Source organism: Acyrthosiphon pisum, chromosome A1 (assembly GCF_005508785.2).
Source record: "Acyrthosiphon pisum isolate AL4f chromosome A1, pea_aphid_22Mar2018_4r6ur, whole genome shotgun sequence".
Classification (NCBI taxonomy): domain Eukaryota; kingdom Metazoa; phylum Arthropoda; class Insecta; order Hemiptera; family Aphididae; genus Acyrthosiphon; species Acyrthosiphon pisum.
In genome coordinates this window covers 90,782,366-90,804,028 of record NC_042494.1, presented here as the reverse complement: position 1 = coordinate 90,804,028, position 21,663 = coordinate 90,782,366, and the positions used below count along the sequence as shown (strand labels likewise).

Here is a 21,663-nt window from a genome sequence, read left to right as displayed (position 1 = left end):
GATGTATATCGCGTTATAAGTACTAATAGATATTATGATATGATTAATTTGGAATTTATATTTATTATAGGTACCTATTATATGGTCAATTTTTTTTTAATACCATAGATAAGTATATATATGTCTAATACATAGACTGATATACCGTCTCCGCTAAGAATCGTTTTTCTTATACAGTTATATTATATCATTGAATTCAAATTTAATACTGTCCATTATACAGTGACCCACTTCTAACCTACTGTACAGCAGAGCGACATCCACTTACCCACCTTTTTAAATATTTTATTTGTAAGTACCTACCCTATGTACAACACAGTGAAACATTTAAACAATACCAAACACGGTTACTGAATTTGTATCCGCTACTTGGAGGTGACCACACTATTCAGCGGATAAAGTTAGTCCCCCCCCCCCAAAAAAAAAAAACGTCGAATATTTTATAACCTACCATTATATTTATATTCTACCACCCATTATACATAATACCTATACAACACTGAAATATTATGATATACAATATTATATAATATTATCGTAAGTATAGGTAACTTTATGTTATTATTTATAAACCTATATAATTACCTAGTCGAAGTTTCCGAACTGCGTGTACGATATAATATATAGTTTTAATAACCGTCCGTTAATTTTGTCGAGCATCACACGTGTGATATTTAGACTTTGTGTATGCGCACGATCGTTCCTACATATATTTATCACTATTAAAGTCGCGCGCGAACGAGAAGCGCAAACATAATACATAATATTATAATACCTACACTGATTAATCTGGAATCTATGAAAACAAAGTTTACGGAACGAAATTATACTATCGTATTGCATGTGTAAAATATCCCACCTCCTATACCTATAGATAGTATAATATTCAAAAAGTACGCAACCATTGTGCCTTTATGGGTAAAGCTTCGAAACGAGCTCGCCGTCACGCGTGTCGTCCTTCGCACAATAATTTGTGTGTGCGTGTGCGTGAGTGTGGACGAGTGTGAGGGCGCGTAGTGTTATGTATAGACTTAGCTCTTTCTTTAAATCCAAAGACTTTTAGCGTAGGTATTCGAACTGGAAACGATTTCATGCTAATGCTCAACACTCGTGTATTTATAGAGAGAACACTATACGGTCATGAATAGCGGCGAGTGCGAGTTTCACTATACCTACAGACGGTGTAATGGAAATTTGCTAAACAAATAATACAACAATGTGTGATCGCACCTATATAACCTATACAAAGAAATAATACTTTTTTTGGCAGAAACAATATTGTGTTAGCGTAGAACATAATAATATATTTTAACATTTCCCACCCCCATACTACCCTCATATCTTATCTTATACGTATCTCGTGGGGTCGTACGTAATATTTTGTGTAGTAGGTACCTATCACGATGACGTGGTCTCTTGTCTCCGCGTTTTGGACAATGTCCATATTATCATATTATAATATGATTATTATTAATTGACCCTTTTACAGCTATGTATTATTATTCTTCCCAATACGTTATCGCAACGATGTCCTCCTTACATAATACGATCCCTCTCATCATCACCACTTTTTCATCGGTACCTATTTATAGGTATGCCTTAATTTTTAATTATTCTCCAATGTTTCAAAGTTTCTTCCATTAAACCGTCTCTGTTATTAATTTCATCCAGTCTGAAGGATTTACGTTCCTACTATATCGTATTTATATATTTTATTTATTATTTAGTTAAGTATATAATAACAACGTTATGTATTTACACGTTTCCGGTCCAGTAGCTACCGAGATGTATAGGTACTATTGTTAAGTGTTTCTCTCAAGCAAAAATTTAAAACTTTACTCGTGGAAAATGGACAGCTTATAATACATATTTTAAAGTACCTATATAAATTCATAAAACAAATTAGTTCGTTGGTAGGTAAGTTTTATATTAGTACCGTCTCTTCTTGCAGTTTGAAAATAAGATATTTCACAATAATTTTAGTCTGATACACTTATACATGGAGAGTAATTATTGTACAATATACGATATTATACAGTTTATAAACAATCATATTATAGGTACCTATGTATCTATGAAATTATGACTTATTAAAACATTTTAAAAGAAATAATTCTTTTATTTTTAAAATTTAAAGCTTTTAGATAAACATAAGATCTCCTATTTTAAAATTATTGTACACAAAAAAATATTTAAAATTAATAATTTAAAATTAAAATAAAGTTATACAGATCAGAAAGAATATAATATGGAAGACATTTGTAGATTTAAATTTTATAAAATAGAGAAAGTATATAGGTAACAACTAACAGATCTGCTGTACGGTAAGGTTTCGAGACGTGTACCTCATCATTGAGTAAGACGTTATACTATAATGTATGAGACGTGTTAAATTCGAATTCAACGATAAATCATTGCTTATTTCACTATATTTGCATAGGTACGAAAAACGGTTCTGAGCGTAGACTGCTGAGGCCAGCGATTCCCAAAGTGTGTTCCGCAGAACCTAAGTGTTTCGTGAGACAATCTCAAGGGTTCCGCCAGATGTATGTGTATTTTGAGAAAATTATCTTATATTATACTTGGAAAAAAAAGTTCACCTAAATAATAGGTACTACAGTATAATATTGCTATAAAATATGTATTCGTTTTACAGACATTGGGGTTCCACGGAACACGAAACTTTTTCCTAAGGGATCCGTGGTTGTAAAAGTTTGGAAACCGCTGATCTAGACTATATTATATATCACAAAACATATTTCATGATATGTTTTCTGATATTACTAGAAAATAATCAATTTATGTAACTATTATAGTAACACGGTAGGTTGATTTAATTATTTGTCAAAAACATTGCATACTATTTGTTAATTTAGGTAAATATTTTAAATTATTATTATAATATATCAATGTTAATAACTTTTGAGTCAATACCATTTTACCGTATAACGGTGTGAATAGGTCCATATTAAAATAGGCAATAGCTTAAAATTAATCTAAATGTATTATATTAGATTTTCTAGCGTTTTGACCAATAGAACATTTTTTTACGATATTTATAGAAAAAAATTTAATATATATAGTTTAAAAAATGTCCATATATCATGAAAATTATACCATGTGTAGAAAGTTATATTATAAACATTTGATGAAAATTTTAAGTATCTACGGTTATTTGTTTTTTATAATTACGACAAAATAAGGAAATCGATCTTGTTGAAAACTGGTTTTGCATAAAAATTCCAGTTTTTCCCAATAATTATAAAAACGGCTGGACATTTTTTTACTTTTAACCATCAATTCAATAATCTAACTAGGTTCATTTTTCTACAACAAAAGATATTGAAGTTCAAAATATAAGATTTTATAAAAAATGGCGATAACACAAACCATTTTTATCACACATCATTGTAAAGTCAATACACTATTCATAGCTCCGTTCAGGATCTAAAATATAATTATTTGAACATTTTATATTGTGGTTTTGTGTTGATTGAATAATTAACTCATATTATGCTATACATCTTAATGAATTTTAAGCATTTTGATAATATTTTGATTTATGTATTATAAGAATGAAAATATCGTTAAACTTGTTCACGTGAACTAAAAATGCATTCAGATTTTATGATTGACATTTTAGTCCAAAATATTTAAAAACAAATTTAGTTTTTTGAACTATTTGTATAAAAAAATAATATAAATTTTAGATTTTAAGCAATTTGTATTCGAATCTATTCTGATATTTTGACTTGCGGCGCTGAACTTTTTTGATAATGAGAATCGGGAGTTGCGGTCATCGCAACGACCTTTTAAGTATTATACGGAAATAGTTTATGATTTTTGTAAGGGAGAATATGTAAATTTATACTAGGTTAAATATTATGTTACATAATAAGTTTAATATTTTTTAAAATTTTTAATTCTTATTTATTCTCTAATAATAAAGATATACGATTTGCTAAGGGAGATGTCTCGAATGTTGTTTTTACAGATACGTTTTTATTCATAATCATGCTAATACATTTTAAATAAATCCTGGCGTCACTGACATTGACCTGTTTAAAATGAAATTAATCATTGCTAATTTATTCTATTTTTTAATAATAAATGGTGCAGCACTATGACTACATCATCATTTATCTGTACACATTGTCAACATAAAGGAGGGCTGTCCGGTAGGGCAGTTGAAAATAATCTATTAGTTACTTAAATATAGGTAACTCATCACTTAATAATTGTAATTTTATTTAAGTATAGTTTTCTTATATTTTCTTCTTCTTGGGTACCTACACCTATCTCTTTTTCAGTTATTAACGTTATTATTATGCCATAGGTACTACAGGATTAAAATAATTTCGCAAACTAAATAGGTATTATATTAGATTAGAGAACAGATTAAAATAAAAATCAACTTTTGGTTTTAATGTCGCAATACTTTATAGCTCAATATTTAAATATTTATCTACATAATTAGTGATATACGAATGGTTAGGTTAGGTAGGTCTTGATGCTGAAAAATAATCAATTTCGTAAAATGTCTATGAGTATCACCGTCTAATATTCTCAAACTAAGATATCGATTATACTTGAGGTACCTACTATATATACCTTTATTCCCCTAGGATTGTACTCCAAGGATTTACTAATTTATTTATAATGTTGGGAGATTGCAAATACCATAGATTGAAAATTCGGTATTTGGGCTTAAAATATTGTCCCATGTCCAGGACCTACCTAATAAAAAACCGGGGAAGTAGCTCTACTGCATAGTTTTAAGAGTTTGTTATTTCCCAAATATTTTGAAAAGTACCTACTGTGAATTTTCTAGTTTGACCCCCCCCCCCTCCCTCCAAAGTTCAAACAGATCCAATTTGCTTCCAGAGACTACCTTGAAGGTTAGATTGACGAATTTTTCTGCTCCAAAACGTGATGGCAGACACATAAAAAAAATAAAATAAATTCACGTCATTACAAAATCAATATATTTTATCACTAAAGGTAAAATCTAAAATACAAATAATTTAAAAAAAATAAAAAATAAAAAAATATGTAAGTAACGGTATTGTTAAACGCTGTCTTATTAGACAGTAATAATCTATTGATTTGTGAAGTCATAAAGGTTAAACCCATACCTATTTCATCATACTGTACAGTATAGTTATTGTATTAATATATACCTACTTGAATAAACTCGTAATATTCGTCAGATTTACATTTAATCCTACCAATAAATATTATCACAGCATCCATTTGGCCACTGTGATTAATAATAATATCTCACTATATCTACCTACTCTATGTATCGATATGGGCTTCGAAATCTCACCCTGACCAAAAATGATATATAATAAATGATAAATAAATAAATTGCCGAATTCAAATTTTACGCCTATAAGGTCAACAATTGTGTAATACACAAGGAAAACAAACACTATATTTTGAATTTTCTATAAAAAAAAAAATGCCATTTACATTTATTAGAAACAAAAAAAAATCGTTCAAAATATATAAAGATTAATACCTATGTAATAAATTATTGATAAAGCTATAGAGAATTCTAATTGAGACGTACTTAAAATTTCACCTCGGCCCAAAAAATACATATTGTATAATATCGATCATTACTCTTCCAAATATCAACACGTAATGGTATATAATATATGTTCTTGATTTTGAAACGGATCGGCGGAATATATCGTTGGTTTACTGGTTAACTTTCTTAATTATATTTATCAAATTTGATTTTTTTTCTCTAAACAGCCCGAGGTCTCCCCTCCTCAACCGGGGTCAAGTCCCGGAAACACCACCCTCGCTGGTCGCAACACCACAGGTAAGTCTTATATACATATAGGAGAAGTTGGCAGCGGCAACAGAATTTGGCGACCGGCCTCACACACACACACACACACACAAACGCACACACACACAATCTCTGGATTTTCGTGGACAGACAATTTAAAGGGACATTATAGCTGCAAGTACCCATATGTACATATATAACCACGGCGTAAGTACAAAATAATATATATCTTTGCGGGGGGTGTCTCGTTGCCGCGGTGGGGGGATGGCGTTCGCGCGGGCGCACGTAAGAGGGTGTAAAAGATTGCGGGGGCGGGACCGACGCGGAGTTTTGTGTGTATATAACGTGTTGTCGCGGGTTGTCGAGCCGCACACGACGTTTAAAAAAATATCGCCGCGGACTAAAGTACATTCTACAATAATATCATAGTATAATATTATATATTATTTATAATAAATACCATTGTATCCGGATCCATTTCCGGTACATCTCGCCGTCGTCGTATAAACCGCACGCGGCCGTCGTCGTCGGTGCCCGATAATATCATACTATATATTCGCGATCTTCTTTTTCGTCCCAAAAAAACGAGCGTTATTCCATATTACTGCAACTATAACCTTTTCGCTCCCCGACGCCACACGCGCACACGTCTGTGCCGCGATTTTTACCCGTACAACCACTTCGAGTGGTCGCCGTCGTCGTCCGCACCGTGTTTTGTACGCAACAGGCTTTTGATCCGCCGCCGCCGCCTTTAATACGCCAACGGCACGCAAACGGCGTACACGCGTGTACATTTAACACCGTTCGTCTGACTACCGGATAACCGCGAAAAAAGGTTTGTACCACCTCGATTATTATAATAATAATATTATATAATTTGTCTATTTTTTTTTAATATCAACCTCCCGCCCATAATGGAAAGAGTATCTCAATACATAATTGCTGGTATTCTATATATTTCTATAATTTTGTGTATATAAATTATTGTTGTTCAATTATATATTATTATGAGAAAATATCGTTTTTCACTATTGTTTTATACGATGTAAACATGTTTTTTTTTTAAAAATTATTTTACATATAATCTGCAGCAAAGTTTTATTTATTCAAATAATACACACATGTGTGTGCGATGCAGAAGACGGGAAAACAAAATTTGGATTCTGATTTGTTAATACGTACCGTATAAATTATTTAAATATACAATATTGTGCTACAATCAGCATAATTATAGCTACAAAGATATACAATAGAATGGCTTGGTTTTTGAAATGCCAAAACTTTAACTGTACAAATATAAAAATTATTTATTCGTTTTATTTTAACGTGTACATAATAAATAAGTCTACTTTCTAAAATAATTAATAGACGTTTTTAAACAATAATAATACATTATTAATCAATATTATTTTCAACAATCGTGTTATAAACTTAAAAGCGATCTTTTAAAATGGTTTTGAGTAAGCTTTAAATTTCACGTATTTTAAAATTCTGAAAAAAAATATGGAAAGATATTGTTATGTAATAATATGCTAAAGTGTAAAATTATAATAAATAATTTAAATCGGAATACTTAGTCACACTGACGGTATACATAATTTTAAATCTATCACTGTCATATTATAATGTGTACTATTCCTGTTTTACTGTTATGATTTAATGATAAAATACTAAAAATTAAAAATATATTTATTGGGACACTATAATTTATTGGCTAATATCTGCAGAAAATTAATTAATAATTTGTAAAAAGGAATCAGATGCATTATTAATTTTCATCTTTAAAGCAGTTTTTCAGTTAAATTTGCGTAATGTCACTTAATAATTAAACAAATAAGTGCTTTCCACTTAAATGATTAAACAAAAAAATGAAATATAATTTCATCTTAACTAGTTAACTGTGTTGTTTAATTAATTTAACTAAGTGATAGTAATCTGCTGATTAACTTGTTACCATCGAGGTTTTTATAATTCTTGTAGTTCATACACCTTATTCATATTTTTTGGCGATTATAGTCGTAAATCGTAATAATTGTAAATATATCCTAATGTTGTAATGTAATCAAGCAAGTAATACAACATAAACCATACACAATTAAATGTAAGAATAAATATTATGTAAATATTACGTTTTTAAATTATTAAAAAAAAAAATCATTTTACATCCAACATTTATAAATATTTGGACAAAAAGTATTTACATTTTCTGAATTAAATATAAAATGTAAGAACAACTGTTTGATGAAAATAAATTATTATTGATAGGTTCCTAATATTAATACTATTTTATTTTTTTTTAATTTAAAAATAATTTGATATACATTTTAAAATTATACAAATGAAATATTAGTGTTAAGTGTAATAAATTAATCTAAATAAAGTACCTATTTGTTATTCAAATTTGAATAGTAAATTGTTTTTATGAATAATTAGAACACTTGTAGCGAAATCGTTATTGATTATTATTAAAATATGGGAACGAACTTCGATTTTAGTTAAGATATTTTATATTAAACATTTAACTTTTTGAAAAATGACAAACGCTATTTTATTAACAGCAGACTACTATATTTGAAATCGATTATTTTTTTGAAATATATTATATCATAATATTTATATTAAATAATAGTTGATATAGTTAGAATACAATTATTCGCAATGATTACGATGAGTCTCAAACATCAATCGAGTCCACTTTATTCTAATTTCTTTTTTTCATCCAATATGGTGGTTTAGTGGTTATCTAGCTTGAAATTGTCATTACTCTATAGTCCGGATTTATATGTTTTTAAATATTGTTACTGAGTATGTGCAGCCTTAAAAAAGTTGAAAGTACAAAATGTGGACGATTCATTCAACATAGAGCTCATGGAAAAAAGTTTTTTTTCTGTATATTTGAGAATATTTCACGGTTTAGGGAATATTTAGATTATTTATTAGCATATTTTGGAATATATTTTTGTAAATTGTGTGAAAAAAATACTAATTTATTTTAATTTTAATATCAAGGTACATGAAAAAATATTTTTTAAACAATCGCACCAACCATCTTTTTTTTTGTATCATTTTGACAAGTTACCGTGTCGTCGCGTATATTACTTTTCCTAACCTTTGTTGATAAAAACAACGTATTTGTTAAAATGGACAATGGTATCCTAATTTTGGTCTTGCGATTGTGTGTTTTTAAGTTTTTAAAATAAATAATTATTCATTTTTAAATAAAAATATAAAATAAACCCCTTTTAAAACAATGAATAGAACCGTTCAATAAAAAAAAAAAAAAACACTATAATAAACACTTAACTGTTATTATATAGTTCAATTATTTCATTATGCAAGTGTACCTCACTTAAATGATATTATTATAAGGAATATTGTAAAAAAATAATAATAATACAATTAATTGAATATTAAAGCATATTATTTATTATTATATTGAGGTTCATTGATTTTTGTTGCATTTTTTGTTGCATTTTTTATGTTGTATATAATATCAATAATATGAATAATAATATTAATGGTCAAATCGCTTAGGTTTTATAGAATATTTGCACAATATTTTAAGTGTTTTAAGAGAGAATAAATTTGGACTATATAGTTATTACTTATTATAGTTGACTTTAGTTCTCAACAGCCTGGTAGGTATTATCTTTCATAAGTTTTAAATTAATTCTATGACACAATATGCAAGTCATATTATTATAGGTATAAATAAAAGTCAACAATTTTTTTTTGTAAAACATGATAAATAATATAGCTCCAGGTATCTAATTTTATATACATATTAATGATGGTTTAACAATAAATGTTTAAGTTGTCATACCTAACAATATTTAGCTATTTCTATTATCACTTAATATAATATATACTATATGGGGATTTTATCGAAGATAATAAATAGGTATACAGTACGGAAGGTTGAATACCTAACCAAAATATAATATTAAAAAATACGCGTCAAATTATAAACTCTAGTATATAGGTGTAATATAAGTTTACGGAATTAATGTTTAAAGATTAATGTCAAACAATTTGAATCGTTTTTTGACACCTATACGATTTTGAAACTTTTGTGCAATAACGTCGAAACTTACATAGCTCGGACAATGACAAGTTTCTACTTTCAGAACCCAGATTATCGAGATGTTCTAAGATTAATGTTTCAATATTTCGTGGACTGGGCTAATGTCTAACGCCTCGTTTAAGATATATTACAGCCCAATTAAACGCTTTCGTCCTTTTACAAGACTCATTACACTTTTTTTTTTATTTATTTCTGTATATTATCGGCAGGCAGGATAGGTAACTCAATCGATATGAATATCAATTGGTTTAGGTACCTAATACTTATTAAGTTGCAAAATACAAATAAATAAGTTCTAAGTTGAAAATTGCAAAACACACTAAATGGATGCGTTATTTTCTTGTTTATACGATTTCAGAACAATAATACTTAATGATAATAAACATTAAACGCAGTTATGTATGACATAATTGTATACATATATGTAGATACTTAACCGCATGCCAACGACACATATTTACAAACAATTTTTAGTATAAATGCCAACAATATTTTAGCTGGTTAACAAAGATATGTAATTATATTGTACACGATTAGGTAGTTAACAGAGCGTGAGTGGTTAATACTATTATTAGTACCTATTAAAGGTTACCTATCAAACAATAAAACTGTTATCACTTCTTTAGTTAGTATCATACATATCGGATGCGATCAATTTTTTTTTTAATAATTGTAATATATTACGTTTTTTAAAATGAAAATATTAAAAATTCATTGGATTATTTCATGCTTAACAACTATACGTAATAAGAATAAAACAATAGAAAATTACTACCTAGGTATCTAATTAGTTAGGTTGCTAATATACTAAAAAAAATACTAATACTAAATAGGTACTAATACTAACCAATTGCCAATATTCTGATTGTAGATTCGATTCTCGTTTTGTGTATTTTTACAATAAATTTGATTTTTATGATAGTTCACTACCTATATAATATATAATATAAATATTGGTTTTCGTTTTAATATTGTTTCATGCCAGAGGGGAAAGAGCAGATGAAAAATATATAAGTTTTTATAAATGGTTTTTTTTCTAATCTATTTATTTTTTGATTTTGAGAAGGGAGACAAACTTACCTATTGGTTTTACAATGTTTTTATTTTGCTTTTTCTGGTTAAAAAACAACAGTACTCCTGAAATTTTTCCACAATATATTGTAAAGCCCATCTGTACGTTGGTCATAGGAAAATTCTAGAGCAGTATTATTATTATTAGGTACCAATTATCAAAGATATATCAAAAAACTATAATACATTATGACATTTAAGAATCAATCCTATTTTCAACGAATTATAAATTTGATTTATTAAGGAGAATATAACCCCTGAGACTATTATTAAAATAGTTTTATGAATGATTATCGCCTATATCTATTGAAATATGTACATTTTTTTTACAAGAACAAGATATCATATCGTATAATATAGAATTTTGGCAATTATTTTTTTCTCATCAATTTTGATTATCCAACAATTTTATTCAAACTATAATTGTTGTTGAAAAAAAAAACAGAAAACAATCTTTTTTTTTCATACTCGTTTAAAGTTTGAATTAATGTGAAATTGATTGCTTTCGGAAATAATGCGGGTTTTTTAGATTCTGATCGATGCAAGGCTGATATGAGTTTTACAATGATGTGGTTTTTTATTTCGATTAACACTTTTTATGGCTATATAAAGAAGCTTAAATTGTTACACGCATCACCCGTAGGTAGCTATATAGATTGTAAATTTATAAACATAGATTATTTTTAAAATATGTAATTTCTCAAGTGAATTGCAAGAAACTGACGAAGATTTGTAAGAAATAAATTACTTACTTATTTTTTTTTCTACAAAATGACGACACCTTAAATTGTGATTTTAAATTATCTTAAAACTATCATGTAGCCTAGCTAACACCAATTTTATATTTATTTCACTTTTCAGATCAATTAATTTATACATTCTTTGAGTTATTTAAAGTTTTAACGCAATAGTAAACATTAAGCTATGGATCGTTATTTAGTATCATTACTTATAAATGCGTATAAGTATAAAGTATAAATAGATATATTAATTCAAATTAGTCATAAACTTTAAATGTATACCTACGTATTTTCATTGATTATAAAATGTTAGGTGCAACTGCAACATGAATCATTAGTCATTAGTCATTCCTAGTGATACGAGTGTTCAATGCTTATCAATACTCAGTTTTGGAAAACACTCTTCCAGTTACTGAAAAACCACATAATATTTTATGTATTAAGTGGCACTCTAAATTAGAAATAAGAAATTATTTAAAAATATTTTCGCAGTTGAAATATGTGTGAATTTTTAAATGTTATACCTTTATACTCTACTTAGTCTGCTATGTACGTATTTATCACGCAAATACCTTATGAATACCGAAAAATCACTAATGAAATTCATAAAAATATTTTTTTTTTTATTAATTCTATATTTTGCAGATTAGCTGAGTAACATTTTATGGAGTACCTCATAGTACTCATAGTAAAAATAGATAACTTAATAATGCGTAAACAATATTGAACTAAAGCTGTATTGAAATTATATTTGTATAAAAATAAAATGATCGATTTCGGAATCAAAGTTGAATATCCATTAGTACATCATACAATATAGACAATCTAAATTGATATTACTAAATGTGTAATCTTAGTCTGTAGTAATCTTACTCTGGTAATATTACAAAAAACTCTGTATTGTATTACCTATTTTCATTCACATGATCGGGACCTAGATTTCTTATGCGTGGTTAATTTGAGTTTCAATCTATGTTTTTCGTGTATTGTCTATTTGTCTACATGACTATATTAGTTGAACATATATGTGATATTGTGATCGTTATGTTGTACCCCCTGCTCCTATGAGATCGATTACAAATCTCAGTTATCATACCCATTTTGAACTTTTAGAGTATACCTACATAGTCCCCGTTAAGTCGTATTTCTCCTATATCCCAATTCCCAATAAAGGACTCGCATACAATAACACATTAAATTTAGTTTTGTAAATTATATTATTAGACGTAGGTTATATTACTTTTTTTTTTAAATTACATTTATATTTTACTTGAAAATATTTCTCACGGCACTATTATTCATGATAATTGACAAAGTTCAAATTTAAAAAAAGTTCAAATTGTCGTGAAAACAACTTTCCAAAACTCAAACAACAATCGATCTATATATTTTATATATATGTCTACGCGTTATTTATTGTTATATGTACTACAGACGTGTAAACATTAGGTTTCCTTTGCCAAATTCGTTTATGAAAAATAATTTTCAATTACATTAGGTATGATAGTATTATTTTCAGCTTTAAGTATTATATTTACAGTAGTATAATAATAATTTTAACTATCGACTGGAGTAGGTAATAATAACAATATCATAATTGATAAGTACCAACATGTACAGTGTAATATTAACTATATTATACGCGATGCTGAGTATTCCTAGTCATCATTACATGAAGTCAAAATAGTTACAGAAAATGTATACATGATCGATTACAGTATATTATATGTAAAATATGTATTATAAGTTATGTATAACAAGTACTTACTGTAACAGTGAATACACGTTCGAGGGGTAAGCAGCGATCGGTTCATATGAGTTTGAGGAATTTGCACTAGCGGAAGCATCAGTTTAAACTTTAAACCATGTTCAGCGAACCTGCTCGAAATATAATGACACTTTATTCATTTGCCAACAATGTTGTTGGAAAATGATGACTATACTCTTATAGTCTTATACAAATACTGAAATACGTATATTTTATTCAATATAGGCACTCATATGACTATATATAGGACCGGGTGATCGAGCTTAGGCTCGAGTTCAGTTTTTGAAAATGATATATTTGTTTGTTAACGTTAAAACACAAAAATTGTAATTTGGTTATTAAACTCAAATTAGGTGTTTATTAAATTTTGATGGGTATTGATAAGTAGTATTTTCCAAGGTTTCTCGGTTGAACAATCTCAGATTATAGAGAAGGAAAAGAAAACTCTCGATTTGATCGTCCGTCAAAATAGAAGTGAATCTACTTTGCAGGGAAACGGCCTTCGAAATTGTTTTATTATATTTATAACATTTTTTTTTTTTCAAAAACAAAGCGGCGTATTCAAGCGAAAAAATTAAAATAGCAGCGGTGACAGTGCTCCTAATTTTGAGCATTGCTCAAAAAGGACAAAGGTCGAGTCTCCGTCGACGAAGTCTTTCGAAAAACCCCTCCTACATAGGTATAAAAAATCCTGACGAAATCCTCGGAGCCGTTTTCGATATATAAGCACACACGCAATTATTTTTCTGTTAACACTTTAGTATCTACCCACCGCACTGATCTATATATTAAATATCGTTCGGCCGTGTGCAAATATATAGTACCATCGTGTCTGTCACATTTTTGGTCACAGGCCGGCCATAATATAATATAATAAAATTACATATCGATCGTAAACGCACATAATATAATACCTATATTTTATTTATTATTATTATTTTATGGCGCTGCTGTGTGGTTATTTCGCGCGACATTCGTATTTTTCCGGCGGGCTCGTCAGCGGGGCGGCCGTGCAGATAATATTAATATATTATCGTGTACGACCGTCGTATTATTTTGTCGGTCGCCGCGTTTTAACGAAGTTTCAGAACACCGCCATAAAAGACGATATACGCCGTGCGTATAATATAATAATAATAATATTGTTGCCGTACATAATACAAAAAAAAAAAAAAATGGAATACGATATACGGGGATTTGTCCCCCGGAGACTTTTCCAGACGAATTTCCTCCCCCCACCGCCATCACTTGTGAAGACGTTGCAGCTGCAGCGGAACAAAAAAAAAAAAAACAAAATACAAAATGCATTTCAAACGGGCGCCGTTGCGACATCACTGCGCGCGATTATAAATAATTACGACTGCGTACTGCTGCTGCAGTTATGTCATTGATTTTTTAATTGATATATTATTATATAATATGTACTACCAGCTATATAAATTATATTCTAGATAGTGAAATGATAATATTATTATGTTAAACGCACTGCAACTGTATTTAATAATATTGACCCGTAGGTAATGCGCGCCCATTATAATAATATAATATTATTGTAACCTGCAATCGGCGAAAGTTCACTTGACATGATAATATTATAAATATTATATTATACCTACGACGTATTTCGCTAAAGAGCGCTTGCAGGTACGAGTGTGCATGCCGTGGTGGACATGTGGGTACGTCACTCGATCGTTACCTACAAAATTAAATTAGTTGTTCTTCGGCAATAGCTGCAGTAGGATCGTCAACCGATTGATCATTATGTATATATAGATAACGTGGGGTACGTGAGGTACGTGGGTTAGGGCTCGAGTTTTGTTGCAATTGCTTTTTGGACGGAGAGCGCGTGATAGAAAAATATAATATAATTATTGTTATATATATTATGAGCGTTTTGAATCGTTCTGTTTGCGATGAAGTAAAATTGGTTTTTAGTTTTTTTTTTTTTGCTTTAATAATATAATATTATCGATCGTATAATTATGTTGAAATATTAAAATGTAACAAAATGTTTTCGTAATTTTTGTGAATTTTGATAAAATTTACTTTTAAACCAATGATTTGATCGATTAGTATGAGCTAAATACCGAATAAATATACAATAGTAAACGATGAAATAAAAAGATTGATTTAAAAAACACGTTTTATGGAAGTAAAAAACCCATATAATATATGATACGGATAACATAAACTTACTGTTTTTATGTTATATGACAAACGAGTGCTTCGCATAAAATACGTACAACTTTCTTTTCTTTTTAAACGATGTATTCGTATAAATAATATATTCTTCATATTATTATCCTTTTCAGCATTTATTTATTGTTCACAAAGTTTACATGGTGAATTTATGAAATATGTTTTGTGCACTTTTATAATCCCTAATAATTAAAAACTTCTAATTTCCGTTGTCTTAATAATGTTTCATACAATCTTCCATTCCGTATAATAAAATAACGAAAAACATAACATTTTAACAGTATAGTTTTCAATTTTATAACCAGGAATCCCTTTTATAAAATAGGTACCTAGCTATTACAATGCTTTTAGCTTTTATACAATTTTCAATTTTCCTGCTTCGAATCTGTTGTGATTATTACTTCTAAAATATTTTATTTTGTGATGTTTTCGAATCGTTGAAAATAATTGAAATTATAAGTGTGTACATACTATACTTACTTATTATAATATGTGGCTCATTTATTATTATAAAGAGTATTTTATTACAAAAGTATACTACTAGAATTACCGTTAGACATAATTATAAAAATTAAATAATAGACATTCATGGACGCAGTGTTGGGTAAAAAAAAACTCTATGATTAAGGTTTATATATTGATGTCTGATTTAAAATTCATAAACATCATTAAATATACATTAATTGAATTTGTCACTATCAATATAATATCGTCAGATAAAAATATGATAATAAGTAAAAATATATTTGTATTACAAATAAAGCTAAACTGCCTAAAAAAATCAATCAAGGATCATATAATAATTGCATTTTTGCTTGTGGAGAACAATTAATTTTACCAACCAAATTTTAATTGTAACATTTTATTTATGTTACATCAACAATACATAACATTAAATTCTTTATCCTTTAGTGCGTTGGAAAATTCAACTACTGTTTATTTATTAAAATTTATCAATTTTAAATCATAAATACAATCTTTATAAACTTTAATCGTCACATAGATTGTATTTTTGGCCCAACACTGCATTCACATACCTACGGTCTAAATATTTTGCTTGTTTTCGAGATAATATTACGGACAGTAAAATATTTACAAAAAATAAAAGATTTCATTTATATAGTTACGCCCTACAAACATCGTAATACGTCCTATGGTAATAGGAAGAATCAATGGAATACATAATTTAGATTGTATACCTACTATACATTTTAATTTTAATTCTGCAATATAGAACCTGTTAAACGGGGTGATCAAAGCGAAAGCAATTTTTTTTTAATCTGTCCTAGTGAGTTATTTATGACGTGTATTCCATCAGTCTTGTTCTTAAACAACAAAACTCTTCAATTGAAAAAAAAATGTCCAGGGGCGTATAAAAGTAGGTATATACTGTATTACTGTAATAGTGTAATAATATATCCGATTCGAATCACGTAAATCGTAATAAACAACTATAAAATGCAATTTTATGATAATTTATCGTATTTATAGTATTACGCGATGCACGCGGAAGTGAACATTATTGTAATAAGACAATCAAAATTCAAAAATGTGAATGGTTTACATCCGTACGCAGGCACACATTTATGCACACTTCTCTGTACACGCATTATTCGCAATTATTATGTCGATACATATTTTTACTTTTAGTCCTAAGGCAATGATACATTTTAATAATACATTACCTCACGTAAGCTATTTTGTTTCTTACATATTATTCCTATTGAATATGAATTTAATAAAATCGTTATATCGTACGATTTCGATATAAATTCATCCAGACTCAATATAAGTTATAATCAGGCAATTAATTAAACATTATTAACAATGAAACTATCGTTTGCATATTATGGTTTCGGAATGATCCCTAATATGACGTATTGATTTCTATTGACAAGAGCATTTTTTTTAAATACAAAATTATATCATCCCATTTATTTTATTTAATACCAAGACCGTATAATATAATATGAATGATTTTAGCCAAATGTTTATACTCATTAATCATTATAGTATTAATATTTGCTTGACTTTTCTTAAATTTAATACATATAGAGTCGTAAAAGAATGTCATAAACGATTTGCGAATTGTGTATGTTTAACAGCAGACAAAACTGGTTGTAAGTATAGGACATAGGTACATGAGAAATGTTGACATAACTCAGTTTTTTCTGACTTTAGTCACTTTAGTGACAGTACTTGACACGTCTTTTGTTTAACGAAATGGAGAACGAAATAATATATCGGCTGTGCTATCATGATGAGAGACATGGACGGACTGACACAAAAATCTTAGAGCTAAATGTGGAGGTTCTGTACTTTTGCGTTAAAGTGAATGCGTATATTATAATTGAATAATATAAATGATATGTGAATGCTGCGTTTTGGTTGCTTGTCTTCGTTATACCTACAGGCAAGACCTGCCACACTTAGTTGGAGCAAATAGGGGGGGGGGGGGATTTAAGAGCTAAGCCCCCCCCAAAAAAATATATCGATAGTACCCACAAACATTTTCTATTTTTTTTTAAGCTTATTCGATATATTATTATAGTGGGCCTTCAATCCCCCCTCCCCAAAAAAATCTTAAACTCTTTTTGCTCCTATAGTTATGGTCTTATTATAATAACATAATATATTAGACAATTGGGATCTATAACGATTAATACGTAAAATGTAATATTAAATATAATGTAATATTGTCATTTTTAAGGCCGAATATTGTAAGAAAGAGTTTATAAATGGTATTACCTACTTATTATTTATTGTTGATTTTTTATCATATAAAAAGTAATATAATGAAAGATTGCTTTTTTAATACAAACCCTGCCTTTTCTAATTATTCTTGAAAAGTTTAAAAAAAACTGGGCAAGTCGCTCAGCTGTGAAGTAGTTTCGAATGTTCCCCCTCATTGAGTAGGTCACTGTATTGGGTGTATTAAATTTGAATTCAATGTTAAATCGCATTGTATATAAAAAACGATTGTGATAAAAGGAGACGGATGGATCAGCATCTATTTCTAAAGATAGTTTACATTGTTTTATTTTTTATTATTTTTTAATAATATAGTGTAGGTACCCTACATACTTTGATCTAATTTTCATCAAAAACATTTTATATAACTTATAACTTATAAGTAAACGTTAACGTATATAGTCGTATAGGTATCGTAGACTGGAGAGAATGGAGTTCGTAATAAATAGCTCGAATAAATAACATGATATTAAAATAAATTCGAATTGGTCTGTCTGTCATAGTCTTAATGTGAGCATTACTGAGATTATTATCGATGAAAACAAAGTATGATGAATAATTTAATTATGATACCTATAATAGTTATAATGATAATAATATTTGAAAATATTATATTTTGTAATATTATGCTAAGTGCACGCGGTCACTAGACAGACGTCTCGTGTCCGATGATCTAATCGCAATATTTAATAACGAGAATCGCTGGTTTGCTGCGCCGAGACGACAAAAATATGTTATTTACCATAATAATATTGAGAAAATTCTCGGACCATAACTGACGTCGAAAACAATATCTTGAGTTTAGCGTGCATGCGAGTTACTATGTTATAATATGCTACGGATAAAGTAGTCATAGGTACCTACCTATACCTATATGCATATTATGTATGCGGGACGCGGGTGTGTGAAGAATTCGAACGTGAAATAATTCCAGGGATCAGCCGGCGTACACCCACACTCGGTAATTGGATGGCAACCTATCTAGCGCCGGGGAATACTATGTATAGAAAATATGCATACCTACCTACTATAATATGTTTGGATTTAATATATTATTATTTCAGGGTTACTACAGACTCGGACTCTGGGTCCCGGGGGGAGGGGGGGAGCGGATGAAGCGAATGTGTTATTTTTGAGACGTACAACTTTGGACCAGGATTTCGGATGATTAAACTGAAAATACGACAAAATATGTTGATAATCCTAAGCATTATTCTATTATAATATTATGTACCCATATAATATAGATATCCAAAAACTTGCAGACTAATAGGCCTACTTAAACTTACAGCCCTATACTTATTCATAGCTATTTCTCATGACGTAATTTTATATTGTGTACGAGTATACCTACAATATAATATAGGTACTCACATATTTCCATGGCTGCATGATATCAGTGGAGTATTTAGGACTCCATTGATGGGCGGCGGGAGGATGGTTACAGTTTTATAATTTTATATCCACGATGATAATATGTGTGGGGAGGGATGTTGACGCCCGACATTAGTCAACTTCTCAAATATTTTATTACCTGCATGTCACATTCATTTTTTATTTCCTTCAATAGTAATTCGATATACATATACGATTTCTTACCAATACAATTAAAACTAATCGTGCATATAAAAAAAACCAAGGAATTCCAATAGATCCATCCATTCATACATCCATCCATCCATCCGTTCGTCCATCCATTCGTCTCTCAATTACACGCCACTGTATCATACACAATATTATATGAGATAGCCAAGGTAAACAATACTGTTACGGATTACACAAATATTTTTTTGTTTTTGTTTTCAACATTCAAAATGGGCCATTACAATTTTTAGGACCCCATAAAAATATATTGTACAGACTCCGAAATTGTTTACATTATAATATAGACTTTGCGGGTTCTACGTCACGGATTTACCAAAATGCAATCTAATAGTGATCCTGTGTTAACAAAGTTGATATTATACCTACTATAATATAGATAGGTACGCGAGTTTGCAAAATTATATATAATGTACCTACAATCTATATAAATTGCACGTATTTTATAACAAATATACAAACATACAATTATTGTACAATATATTATATAGGTATCATATTATTATAGTATAAGTACCTGTATAATATATAGTTACCATTATTATTAATATTAGTATAATATTAGACTGCCGTGACCTAAAAATACATAATTTTTAATAAAATATGTTGGAAAATTAATTACTACGTACCTAATTAGGTATTATTCTATAATATATTTTAATATTTTACTATCATTCGTCAAACAGTAAAATTTCTTTTATAAAAACCCATTAGAAATTATCACAATAACACCGTAGGTAATTGCTATTTATTATATTAGTTAATATCAAAGTAATATAATATTATCTATTTGCTCAGGAGTTAGAACATAACAAACATTTTGAACTCTGATATGATTTTATTAGTGTAAAACATCAAAAAAAAAATAAAAATATTTCTTTAATAATCATTAAATCCTAATTTTTAAATTAAATTTATACCTATATATTATAAAATTAACTTGCGAATTGATAGTAGGTATACGATTGTATAGATAGAGTATTATATCGCGTACACGTCGATGTGAACGTAAAGCCCGTCATCGATCAATTACACAAAGTTAAAAGTACTATATAGGTACATAATTTTATTATATATTAACCTACAGTCAAACGTGGTTAACTCGAAGTTGAAGGGACCGGCCAGAAAGTTGGAGTTATTCAAGAATTCAAGTTATCCGAGGATAATACAATAATTATAAAAAATTCTAAGGACCCGGTGAAAAAGTTCGAGGTATCGACGATTTCGAGTTAACCTAGTTCGACTGTATTATTGTTAGATATTTTTTTTTCGCACATCGGACAATTATTGTAAGGAAATTATATTATAAAAGAACCCACGAGTATAACAAAATCAATTTGAAGATTTTGGCATTAGTCACGCGTCTTGTGCTTTTGCAGTTTGACAATTTTATTTATAGTAAGTGTAAAATCCGTTAAACAGATATTATGTTTTTTTATTTCACTGTAATTTTATTCATGACACTTGGTTTATGTCCATTCTTGAAAAAGAAATTGTCGATAAATTGTGGAAATTGTATATTATTCAAATAAGAAGCTTCAATATACCTACCTTATATCATTATAATGGTAAGTACCTATTTTAATAATATATTTGTGAATACTGAATAGGTACCCAAGTGTTCGACTTTAAAATTTATTAGAAA

At 28.7% G+C, this 21,663-nt stretch overlaps 1 protein-coding gene across 2 annotated transcripts in view; it reads left to right on the top strand.

Annotated features, from left to right (window-relative positions):
• The first annotated feature begins 6,166 nt into the window (after positions 1 to 6,166).
• The window catches only part of LOC100166656 (prothoracicostatic peptides), a 35,533-nt gene continuing 20,036 nt past the window's right edge, over positions 6,167 to 21,663 (top strand). Inside the window, exon 1 of one of the 2 annotated variants that reach the window (XR_510760.3) lies at positions 6,167 to 6,638. The gene's annotated coding sequence lies outside the window, so the exon portion shown is untranslated. The remainder of the gene's footprint in view (positions 6,639 to 21,663) is intronic. The other variant, XM_001949730.5, reaches the window with a different exon arrangement.